The 12,709-nt window shown below is 28.5% G+C and overlaps 1 non-coding gene across 1 annotated transcript; it reads right to left on the minus strand.

Moving 5' to 3' along the window:
• Positions 1 to 8,391: 8,391 nt before the first annotated feature.
• On the minus strand, positions 8,392 to 8,463 carry Trnae-cuc (transfer RNA glutamic acid (anticodon CUC)). The gene has a single exon. It is a non-coding gene; the product is annotated as a tRNA-Glu (tRNA).
• Between the last annotated feature and the right edge of the window lie 4,246 nt (positions 8,464 to 12,709).

Raw genomic sequence — 12,709 nt, forward strand, 5'->3', positions numbered from 1 at the left:
TTGGAATTTTTAAAAATCCGAACATTCTCTAGCTTTATTGCAATTCAAAATGGCTAGTGTATTGAATATGACAAATGTCATTGCTTAATTAGGCATCGCCTGTACCTAATACGGAAACCAAATGAATACTTATACTGGTGTAACTCATTTCAATTTATGATAAACTTCTTATACGACCTTGATACATGTTGTGATTTTTTAATCTAAAAATTTCGAATATCCAATAACACCTGTAGAAATTGATAATGTACTGAATTTGTAAAATGTCTTTTTATATTTTTGGACACCTGTTCTACCTATAGCGATAACCAGATGAACTATTCTCTGTACTGAAATCTGTATGCACAGTATTTATTTTATGAAATTTGATTTAATTTCCAAATTGCTTCAAGCCATTTATATAAATTTCATGTCTATCCGTTTCTAAAAGCTGTTTTTCTTTAATTTTGTGCGTCTATGTTATAAAGACCATGACCCCTGGGTGGGCGCCTCGAAAGGAGGATGAGATGCTTCCGGTATGGTGGTTGGATCTCGCCATCCAGGTGGGTACATAAATAAGAGGGGGATCTCGCTCCTCCCATCGATGACGGGACTTATTTCCTTCGGGAAGAGTTGTACCGCGGCCGGTGAGGGCCCTTAGGACTCAACTACAGTTCCGGCCAATGTTGCTGTTGCGGCGGTCCGGTCATTGAGTATTCTTTATCCCGTGTGCCTTCGGGCGGATCGGAGAGTTAGTGATATGATTTACAAAAACCATATTTTACAAGGAAGTTAAATTTCAGAATTGAATTCTATTTCACAAAATTTAGTACATAAAGAGATAAAATATAGATAGAATTGATAGAATCGGCGAAAAATATTTAGCAGCTATAAAATAGTTAGTCTGCCTTAATAATGAAGATGAAAGTGTTTATATATTTTTGTTGGCATTCTATAGAAACAGACCGTTTGATTTAGAGCTACCAAATTTGGAACATATATACCTTGGAAGTTGGAAATGTGCACCTCAGTGAGATTTTTTGAAATTTTAATTAGAATTTTGATTAATTTTAAACTATGCTGAATTTTGAGGTTTTTACACAATAACTTCCAAAATTATTATTGCTTTCCTAAATTTTGGTAATTTTTTAAATGGAAATATATATTTCTTAATTTCGTACATAGCTGTCCTAAAATTCAAACTGTATTCATAGTTTCATGAAATATTTATACGCGTGCTTTTCTTCCAACTGCTGAATGCTAAAGAAGAAGGATTCTGTTTAATTCTGTGTATTTACAAGACTAATAAAAAAAAAAAATCTACAATATCACGCAATGTAGAAAATAGACGAACCGGATATTTACGTCTTTAATAACACTGTGATGTTATGGGACTGTCTCCGTCAGAAAGGTTCATGTACACAATAAACAGAACATAAGTAAGATAATTAAAATAACATGACTTTAATCTCAGACAATTGGACGGGGTCATCGGTTTGAAGTAATATCTAAACAATTTATATGAAAAACATTATTCCCAGGGATCCAATTGATTGCCTGATGCCACCAGTTATTTCACAATAGAGTGGACAACATATGCATAAATAATATATTTTGCAATTATATTTTTAAAATGCTGTTCATTTACATTTTCCATATTAAGCAAAATACATTCTGCGTAAAATAAAGCTTAAAAAAAAAAAAGCATTTCTCAAGAAAAACTAAGGAATTAAAAGTAATTCTGGAGGAATTGAATCTATGCCTTTTAAATTAATCATTATAAATAAAAGAAAAGTATCAATCCAGGAAGTTTGAATCATTTGCAGTAATTTGGGATATGCATGCAATATAAAATGAAGAGTTGACATTCGGGACAATACTAGTTAACCCAGAACATCTGTACTTTGAATATTTTTATACATGACTAGGGGCTCATGACTATACAAGACTAGACGCTTTCACTCGCCTCAATACTGTTCAGTACTGTATCTGATGTTCTTTAGTTCCAGTTTATAAGTTTTTAAACTCCAATGGCCATTCGTTCAGAATCGAAAGCTTAATCTTTTAATGATGATGACAAACATTTTCCTATTTAAATTCAAAGCCCCAGAATGAGAGCATTACTTGTTCTTATCTCCGATATCTAAATATTGATTCAATTTTTCATATTTTGCCGGCAACGTAGCAGCTTCAAAATCAGTTTTACTTTTCAAACTGGCAGATTCTCGCTCTCTCTTTCTTCTCTTTTTTTCTTTATTTAATATTGCTAGACGCCTTATTACTATTTTTAAAAAATGCAGGATTTGCACGTGTATTGCTGAAGTATTCAGAGGATTGCTTGCCGAGAGATAAAAAAACTTGCGATGCTCATAAAAGTTAAACTAAAGGAAAGCTATTCATTAGCGGTGCCAGAAATAATGTGACGAAAAAAAAAATAACAAAAAATATTGTTTAAAACTCTTTCTGTTAATTTTTTGTTTTGTTAATTAATGCTTTACTTTTCCTTTTTTGTCATTATTCATTATCAAGTGTAACATAAATACTTACTACGACGTAATAATAATTTTCATCAAATATTTCAAGCAATACTGGTAAAGCAAACCTCAAATGTCATGGGTCAGGTGTCTCTCTATCTACCAATCACAAAACGAGTAAAACGCAATGTTTACGTAAAATTTTTTTTTATATAATAGAAAGATAGCATTAAAAGAGTAAAAAAAAATATATGTGCTTTGGAAACATATATTAATAAAAATTATAACAAATATGTTTGTGCGAAAAATTCTATTATATGGTAAACAATAATTCTAATATTCATTTATTTTTTGTTTATTTCTATTGATAGTATAATAAAAAACAAGACACTTATATTCTTTTTTTTCACCAAAAAATGAAAAAAAAAATCTAATGAATAAAAATATTGTTAACTTTAAACTAAAACATAGTTAGGAAAAAGTTAAGATTTAGCTGTCTTACCAGGTAAACATCAGTATAAATAAAATTCAAATGAAAGTTAAAATTTGACACAAAACAAACTAAAGTTCAATAAATTCTCACAAAAAGCTGCTACTTCTCCACTTTTGAATATTCATTGCATTCATTTTACATGCGGCATGCGACGCTCTTAACAGAATGTCATCAAGCCGGCAAGTTCTTCAACCGGTGGTCAGACATTTCTGGAAATTTTTCTTTTTTATCGTCTGGTCTGTCAGGGAAAGGACATAAATTTTTACAAGTTATGGCAATTTTTTCCACGGATTTAGAACAAAAACTATCTTATTGTGTCATTTATGTGTAGAATGTATTTTGTAAAACTCCTTCCATTTTGATTTTGAAAATATTTTATGATTAATTATTGAGTATAATCAGTAATTTCATATAATATTACTTTTGTATCTTATGTCCTTCATTTATCTTTAGTGGACTTCAAGTGAATTTATTTTATAAATGTTCCAATATGTTGTTTCATACTTTGTATTTGTTTTACATCAAAATATGAAACAAAATAATAATTAAGATTCAAAGTTGTATTTAATATGTTATAAAGCTAGGCTCTTAAAATTTGGATCACGACTGCACAAAGGGACCTAGAGAAATGTTTAAAAAGCTCTGCTAAAGAGCTTGTTTTTCTGATTCCTGCGACATTTATAAGGAAACACCATCTTGACATTTCATGAAAAAGGTCTTCATAGAAACAAATTAAATAATTATATTTAATTGAATTTATTTAATTCCTGCTATTAGCTCACACTCTCTCTATCCATATCTTGCTCAAATTATCAATCGTTAATAAAATACTTTTTATTCGTCCACTGAAGTTCAAATACAATTTTTTAAACTTGTAGTGGATGACGCTTGATGTTAATACAGTTTTTTTTCCAAATATTAATGAATTAATAAAATTTGTCTAGTAATTTCTATTTAGTCACCAAAGTCTCCAAATCCGTCGCCAAATGGTCGCCAGCTCTATTTTGCCACTTAATATTGTAATTCTGTCATATGTATATACATATTTATATTAATTGTAATTATTTAATGAAAAGTAACTAAAAAATTTTGTTGACCTAAGTAGGAATTGACTTAATTTTTTTATATATATTACTTGTTTTATAGTTATCAACAATTAATTTTTCATTTTCTTATTTTCTATGTAACTGTGAAAAAATTATTTGCAAATAAAGAATAAATGAATGAATTGATCATCTTTTTTTAGTCATATTTGAAAATATTTTATAAATACATTATTTATATATATTTTATGGAAAGATATTTTGTAATAATGTTTAACAAATAATGTTTTATATTAATAAAAATAGGTTAGAATAGATTATGATAACAAAAACTGACAGCGAATAATTTAGCATCGTCAAACTTTATCATTAGGTCACATGTTAAAATAAATTGCTATAGTTTTTACTAAATGCTTCTTTCGTTTTATTTGCTGAAATTAAAATGTTTACGAGAAAATAATTTTAAATAAATTTCCTAATATTAAATAAATTTACATGAAGACTTATTAAAATTAGTTTTTTGTTTGTATATGTGTTTTAAGGGATTGTAAAAATTATGTTTGCCGTAAGATATTTTCTAAAAATATAGCTAAAGATATCAAAACTTGCAAAATTTTCCATTATATTTTGGACTTCGAAATAATTAACAGTGATCGTTTTCTTTTTGAAAAGCATGTGCGCCAAATTTTGTTAAGAATAGACAAAAACTGTAGACCCATATAAAAGAGACATACAAATAAACATTCATCTCTCGATATATATAGTGTGCATTAAAATGAAATACACTTTTGAATTTCAAATTTTTTTTTCAGTTTGAAATTGCAGAGAAACATTTAGTTACTTCAGCGATGGCTATAAACACCTCAATGATAACCTGGAATTTCATTATGCTCAAAATCTTTCACGGCAGTAGGCAAAAAAGCATTCTATTGAATTCTCATTTATATTGCTTAATATGTAATGAGATAATGTGTTTTATCTTATAATATGTAATTAGATAATGTGTTTAAGTTGCATTGAAAAATACATTGAATAGCATTAAATTCAGTAGAGAAATAATATCTGCTAATCGCAATTTTTCGTTTCTAATTAAAAATGACTATTAAGTGCTTCCTTAAAAATATTATTTATAACTGCAAAGAAAAATGAAATCGCGAATGAAGCATATTTTAAAAATAAAAAAAAAGGAAACTCCATAAAACATTAGAAATTAGAGAATATTTATATTTTCAATTGTTTAAAATTATAACTTTTGTTTAATATTATCAAAACAAACAAGCAACCTAAGAGCCCCATTCCAGTCTAGAAGCAATAAATAAATCCATTCACGGTCATAAAATAATCATATATAAGCAACTCAAAAGCAGGTGCTAGAGTTGACGTTTTAAATATTATTATATCTTGAATTCTCCCGTAGACATTATACATCACTTTAAACTCACTTTATCTCTAGTGGGAATTACGATTCAAAAATTGCAGATAAAACTGACTTTTAAGATCAATTTTCGAGGCCCATTATATTGAAAGACGGAAAAGAAATCGGCGCTTTATTTTATATATATGAAAAAAAGATAATGTCTTTTTCGGTCGGAAGCATTACCTGCAATGAAAAATCGCTTAAGAGCTTGAAAGGTTTTGAAATATTTTGACACAACATTTTTCACTTAACTCACAGTTTTTGAGATTTAATGGTTCAATCAAGATTTTGCTTATGAGAGGAACGAAATTTTCGGTCAATGCATTTTATGAATTCAACTACTTTTGATGTGGTAGTAAATAAATAGTACCTTTTTTTTCACAGTTAAAATTACATTAAATTCAAAAACTGATTAAAAAGAGATTAATAAAATCAGAAATATATGATCTACAACTACCTTTAATAGCTTTAGAACTGCGAATATGTTTGTCTTATTATTCAATATTTAATGTAATTTAATCTATTGGATTTGTACTTACTATAGAACATGTGGTAATTTTTTATTAACAATTAATACGATTTTTAATGAAAGCGCCATTTATTCGTTATTGTAATTATTTTTTTAACCACCTTGCAGTGCGTCATGCATGATCGAATTACCACCTTTCAAACATATAAACTACTAATCGTCTTTGACGACCAATCGGTTCACCGAGATTGATGGTTACAACAAAATACACTTAAAATAGAATAAATACATTCTTCAAATCCGATTATTTTGAGCAAAGGGTGATACAAATTCACAATCGTAATAAAAGATAATGTGTTTTAGTTTTAATAAATCCATGAATTCAAACGTCCAATAGTTTATATATAAACATGTATATATCAATTGTAAACAGAATTTCAACAATAAATAAACTCAAACAACTTAAAAAAAAGAGAAATGCATTGAGAAATGGCAAATTATTATCAATACTTATTATTTGCAACCAGTCCTGAGAAACCAATAATATTCGGTTTCATTTCAGTTTTAAAATACAACATTAAAAGGTACTATGCACATTAAATTATATATATAAATCATACTAAATTTTAATTTGAATAAATTCGATTGCACGGTGTTTATTGTCAAATGAAATCAGAAACTTCAATAACTTTCAAAATACCGTAGAAAAATAATGAGAACTCGAGCACTCTAAAGTTGTTGGGTCCTTAAGCAATTGCCTATTTTGTCTATTTAGCAATCTAGCCCAGAGCACGGTTTATTTCTCTTTCAAACAACAATGTTAGCTGGACTAAAAGATACCGATAAAAATGCATAACAACTAAAGTATAGCATTTAACAAAGCAAAGAAATTGAGCATTTGGTTGCAAGAAATATAATAACAGAAACCTTAGGCTAATTGGATATATTTGCTATTAAACCTACTTTCTTTGAAGGATTTGTTTACTAATTTCCAAAAGAAAAAAATAAGTAAAATGTATTACACTTTAGCTAAAGATTGTGAAAATAAACAAGCAGAATCTATATTTCTTAGCATTTAATGACAGAAAAGAGACACATAATTAAATATCATGCTAAGATTTCTCACATTCATTCCAAAAATTACAAGATGATTACATCCAACCATTTTGCTTAATTTGTTTAAAGTGTTTAGGTTTCAAATTTCATGTATTGTAACTATAAGTTATATTAATTGACTTTCACTTCCAACTGCCTCGCCATGAATATTGATTGTGTTTCATTTCAATCAAAAGTTTGCGTTGCAAAATAGCCTTTCATTTCAATTATGCTAAATTGATGTTCATGATTATTTCAAGAAACGTTTTAAAGCATCAAAGATCAATAGACGCTTAATCAGTGTCGTTATCATAACTCTTTTTGTCTATTAAGTATATGACTCTTTCTAATTGAATCAAGCCCAAAGACATCATAGTTCCATTAACAGTTGCGGATTTGGATATTTTAAGGTCATTATTTATATTTATTTCATTCTGAAGTCCACTCTTTTAATACATTAAACAATTTAGTTTTTCATTTCAATACATTTTTAATATGTTAATGGTTTATTTTAGAGTAATTCATTTTTATTTTATTAATTTTGTGAAAACTTATTTGTTTTTATTTATCTGTTATGACTTCAGAATATCCAGAATTCACATTTGCATGCAAAATTGCAGAAGCAGAAGTAAATATTCTAGCATTTAAGTGAACGCGCTGAAACATTTAAGAATCTATACATGATAAAGCTTATCATTATGTAAACGTTTAGTAGCTTGTAAAGTGTTAATATTGCCCTAGTATTTTATCATTCATACAATTTGCATCTTTTAAAAATTTATCTATTTGGCAATTCTTTTAATTGTTCCGCTTGCTGCCCTAGGCAAGTCTGTTAATTTAGAAGTCTCTCATTGGATTTAAGAAATATAAACGTTTGCTTATTCATTTTGCACATTGTCTTTAAAAGTATAGTAATTCCACTTTCTTGCAGAAAATAGACAAAAAAAAAAATCTTCTTCATCTTTCGATAATTGTAGAAAATCAGCCAATTAAATGTTATATGAAACAATAGAAATGGATTGAAATACATTGCTACAGTAAAATGTATTGTTGAAAATGATGCAAAAATATATATTTTTTAAATTATTAAAATTTTGGAAAAAAAAATTGTACGAAAATAAATTGACAGCCTTAAGAACTTTTAATTTTAAAATGGGGCTTAAAATATTTTTTTTATGATATAATATTTACGTAAATTATCACGAAGAAAGAAAAACCAAATTCTTGTATAATATTTAATTATTTAAAACTTCCAAAAACTCATTTTCCTATCCTCCAAAGTATATATTAATATATACTATAGTTGCAGGTGAAGTTTTCTAGCCTACAAATAAAACCATTATTATTTTATATATATATATAAGAGGAAAAAAGTTTACTCACTTCAGCTTTGAGAGATTGAAAGCTAAATTCAAAAGAGCTTCCCACACCGGGAATTGAACCCGGGCCTCCTGGGTGAGAGCCAGGTATCCTAACCACTAGACCATGTGGGATACATGGGAGTTTCTGTAGCAGTCCTATTAATGGATTTCTCAAGAGTTTAAGTTTTTGCAGTTTTAGTAACCACGTTTTGTATGATACGTATTTGTTATCTTTCGATTCTAATAGTTTAATTAACTAGAAATAAAATAACAAGACAAGTTTTTAGCAAGTGAATCATTGTTTCAAGACAATACTTTTCTCGAGTGGAAAATAAAATAAAATTACTCTTCATGTTTCGTTTCATTTAAATCATGTTTCGAAATTGAATTTCTTGAATAAATAGATGAAATACTGAATGTTTTCTGGTGTGTTTTTTTTTCCACATATTTATAAATTTATTTAATAATGCTGCTGCATTATAATTTAATTGATCATTGTCAATTTTGTTTCTTATTATTTTTTTAAAGCATATTGATTTTAAGACTCTAAGCATTATTTAAGATATACGCCGTGTGTATTGAAAGTTTAAGCTTGATATATTTTATGAATATGTTTCGTATAACAAAAGCAAAAGGAATGGCATGGAATTATATTGTGAATTTATTCAAAATTTCTAAAATAATGATATATGATATGAATGCAAATTTAAAAAAAAAAAAAACATAAAATAGTTTGTTTTTTTTACGCCTCATCAATTTATACAACAATTTAATACATTATTTAAAGTAAAGAATGGTGTGGGCAATAAACAACTTAAGCAACAAAGCATTGAATATAAATATCAAATCTTCTTTATTAAAAATAAAAAAGTTTAAAGAAAAAAAATCTTTTTTTTTTTTTTTTTAATATTCATAAAATGTCAAAAATTTCCACAACACATTAAGTTTTGACTGCTGCTATTTTTGTTAAATTGAGTTTGGTGTAAAAAATATGATAATACTTCATCGTTCAGATAATTTTTAAAAAAACTTTTGAATGTTATCAGCTAGAGATATCGCATTTCAGTAATATTCTTTATAAGCAGCTGCTCCTTATATCTGTATTTTGATCTTATATCTTTTACCTAGCCGTAATAATGTACTCACTACTTATCAGAAAGATGAAAAAAAAAAAGTTATTATAATTCGAGTCTTCTAGTGGTAGCCAGAGAGATACTCGAGGCATTAAAACATATGGGATATATTGCAATTTTTGATGGCATTAATTTAGTTTACAATTCACATTTCATATAATATAGATGAAAACGATTGTAAATGACTAAGAAAGCTTAATTATATTTGTACTTAAAAACAATATTGCCTTTCTATACTGCCTTCTATATAAAGAATAAGAAAGCTCATTTATATTTGAACTTAAAAACAATATTGCCTTCTATACTGGGAATTAAATACGAAAGTGAATGAATTAACAATGAAGTTTCCTAGCCTCTAAGAATTTCTCGGGATATTAGAGGATTTATCAGCTAGATAGAAAGATTATAACATTTTATAAAAAACATTGCAATGATAATCTTAATAAAGGAAATCACAGACGCACTTGTTTGTACTTTCTAAATCAAGTTACTGTTTAGCATATATTTTTCCCCCTTGATAGGTACTGGTTTAACCAGCTTTAAGGAAATATTGATAATCTTTCTTTAAATGCAATATTGTTTTATGTGAAAATATTATTCAGCAAAAAAATATTTCTCAATAAATTCCTTTTCCGAAGTATACATTCATGTGCATATGATTTAAAATTTAAATAGAGAATATATATATATGTGTGTGTGTGTGTGTGTGTGTGTGTGTGTGTGTGTGTGTGTGTGTGTGTGTGTGTGTGTGTGTGTGTGTGTGTGTGTGTGTGTGTCCGTGGATTTAATGGATTTTTAAAAAGAGAAGAAAGAAAATTAGGAACTATCTCAACCATTTTTCCAAATATACAAAAATGAATCCTAACACACACACACACACAAAAAAAAAAAAAAAATTATTTAGGAACTTTGATTAATGAATAGGATAGTGATTTTAACCCTCTCTGTGGCTGCATAATTCATTAAAAACACTATTTAGATGCGATGTTTGCAAATATGTTCACATTTTTTTCAAAGAAAATAAACTGATACTATATGTTACATGATAATAATATAATATAATAAAAATCTGCAATCATAAAAATAAATACTCTACACTGCGAAAAACGCAGGATGCGACAGAAAATGGATTGATTGCCAACCCGCGGAAATCATGGGATACGCAGCTGGAGGGTTAAGGTATTTCAGCTATTATTGTTTCTTTTAATTAAATAATAAGAACAAAAAATAATTATTTAAACATTTTTTATCATAATTTAAAAAAGTGTTTTGCAAACTAATAAATAGAATACATTACTTTCAATAGTAAACAAAACTTAGGTTTGAAAATAAGATAATGATCCTAGTATTCAACTAATTTAAGAAGAATAACGTATGTATGCCCATAATTTTTATATTATGAATATCAGCTACATTTAATATTATGATACAGTTTCGCGCGATTTAACAATGCGAAATATGTAGTTAAATACATCTGGAAATTAAAAATTATTTCTTCAATGCAACATATAGAAAAATTAATAATTATTATGACTAGAATGAAGAGAAAGAATGTCGAGACCTCACACATAGAAAATATGTCAAATCATTTTTCATATTCCTTCTTTTAAACCTTTTCTGCTTCGTTTACCTTATATTGAGCACACAGAGATGGATAAGGGTTATACCATCTGTATATCCTTATCCATCTCTGTATACCATTTTCTGACGATTCTGTTCTCTTTTATTATTCAGCTACTGTTGGAATTCATTGAAAGGCAAAAATTGAAGATCTCACCTGTGATCTACAGATATTTGTCATTATTGGTAACTAAATGACCAGAACTAGAGTTCTCACAAAAGGCGGTTGTCATTTATGAATCCATTAATATTGCTTCTGAAAGAGCGTAAATCATTCCCGATCGATATTATTTGATAGATGAGCTGTAACATATGGGCGGACACTAGGGAAGTTCCAGATTGTGGTCTGGTCAATATTCAAAAGAAGTCAACCGTCCGATGTGGCGAATTACAATAGAAACTTCGTGGTGGTCTGTAATTCATGCAGAGATGTATTATCAGTCAACAATAACACCTGTATCGAAAACGAGGAAAGTTATGTCCAGTACAGCCAATCCATTAGTAATGCAGCTTATATTTTCTAGTTATATAATAAATACGATATATTTGGCCATATGCGGATACATTTTTAAAAATATGTTTTCCATCAATAAAAGCATAAAAACTTTTAGAAGAAATATAGGGCTGTTCCAAACAAAAGTAAGATTGTAGTTCTAATGACTTTAATTCCCAAGATTTCTGTAGATAATAGCTATGTCAGGAGAAATATGATATAAAATAATTATTGGCTTTGTATTTAGAGAAACATATTGCCATTTTTCTTTATTGCAGGACTGCGGATCTTGACCCAAAAGAATTTGTACAGAAAAATTATAGAGCATTAAAAACTGTAAATCTTTTTAGTTTCTGACTTTTCTTTAATTCTGATAAAATTAAGAATACATCTTGATTTCCGTTCTAAATATTCCTTAAAAATTTAATAAATATCTAGTTTTGATTGAATTTCTTTGTAGTAATAATGAATTACTGTTTCTTTTTCCCACTATTTTTGAATTGAATTATTTTAAATATTTTCCGATTCAATATTTTTAAATTAAATGAGACCAAGGAAATTTTTCTAAAAATCTTATCTAGAGTAACAGTTTTTATAATTTTACTTTTTAAAAAGGAATTTAATGTTTTTTAAGACAATGGGTATTAAATTGCTATATATACCGTATTCCATCCAATCAATCGAATTGGTTTCAAATTTAAACACTGTTTTATGCAGTTGGCGAAGTATTTTACAATATCCACTTATTTCCAATCTTTTGTTTCTCATTCCATATTTTAAACAACCCTTCTGAGTGAGCAAAGAACATGTTCGCACTCACCTTTTGTTCCCAAACGAAGCATTTCACCCGCCGCCACGATCGGTCTAAATCCTCACCAGATATCTCTTCGGCTGACCAGAGAAGCGAGCGGCCTTTCGATCGCCTTCGCAAGCCGTCTAGAAAGCCGTCGGAGGAAAAAAACCTTCCTGCGGCCGCAACGGGGCGAGGTTTCGGGGCTCCCTGCCGCGACACGAAGGGGGGCCCCTGCCCGGGCGACATCCAGCTGGCAGGACACAAAGCTCTCCATGCATCATGCATTGTTCCAGAGAGCGTTTTATGCTGGTTTATTTGAAAACTTTTCCCGCCACGACG

The sequence above is a fragment of the Argiope bruennichi genome, chromosome 4 (assembly GCF_947563725.1).
Source record: "Argiope bruennichi chromosome 4, qqArgBrue1.1, whole genome shotgun sequence".
In the NCBI taxonomy this organism is placed as follows: Eukaryota; Metazoa; Arthropoda; class Arachnida; order Araneae; family Araneidae; genus Argiope; species Argiope bruennichi.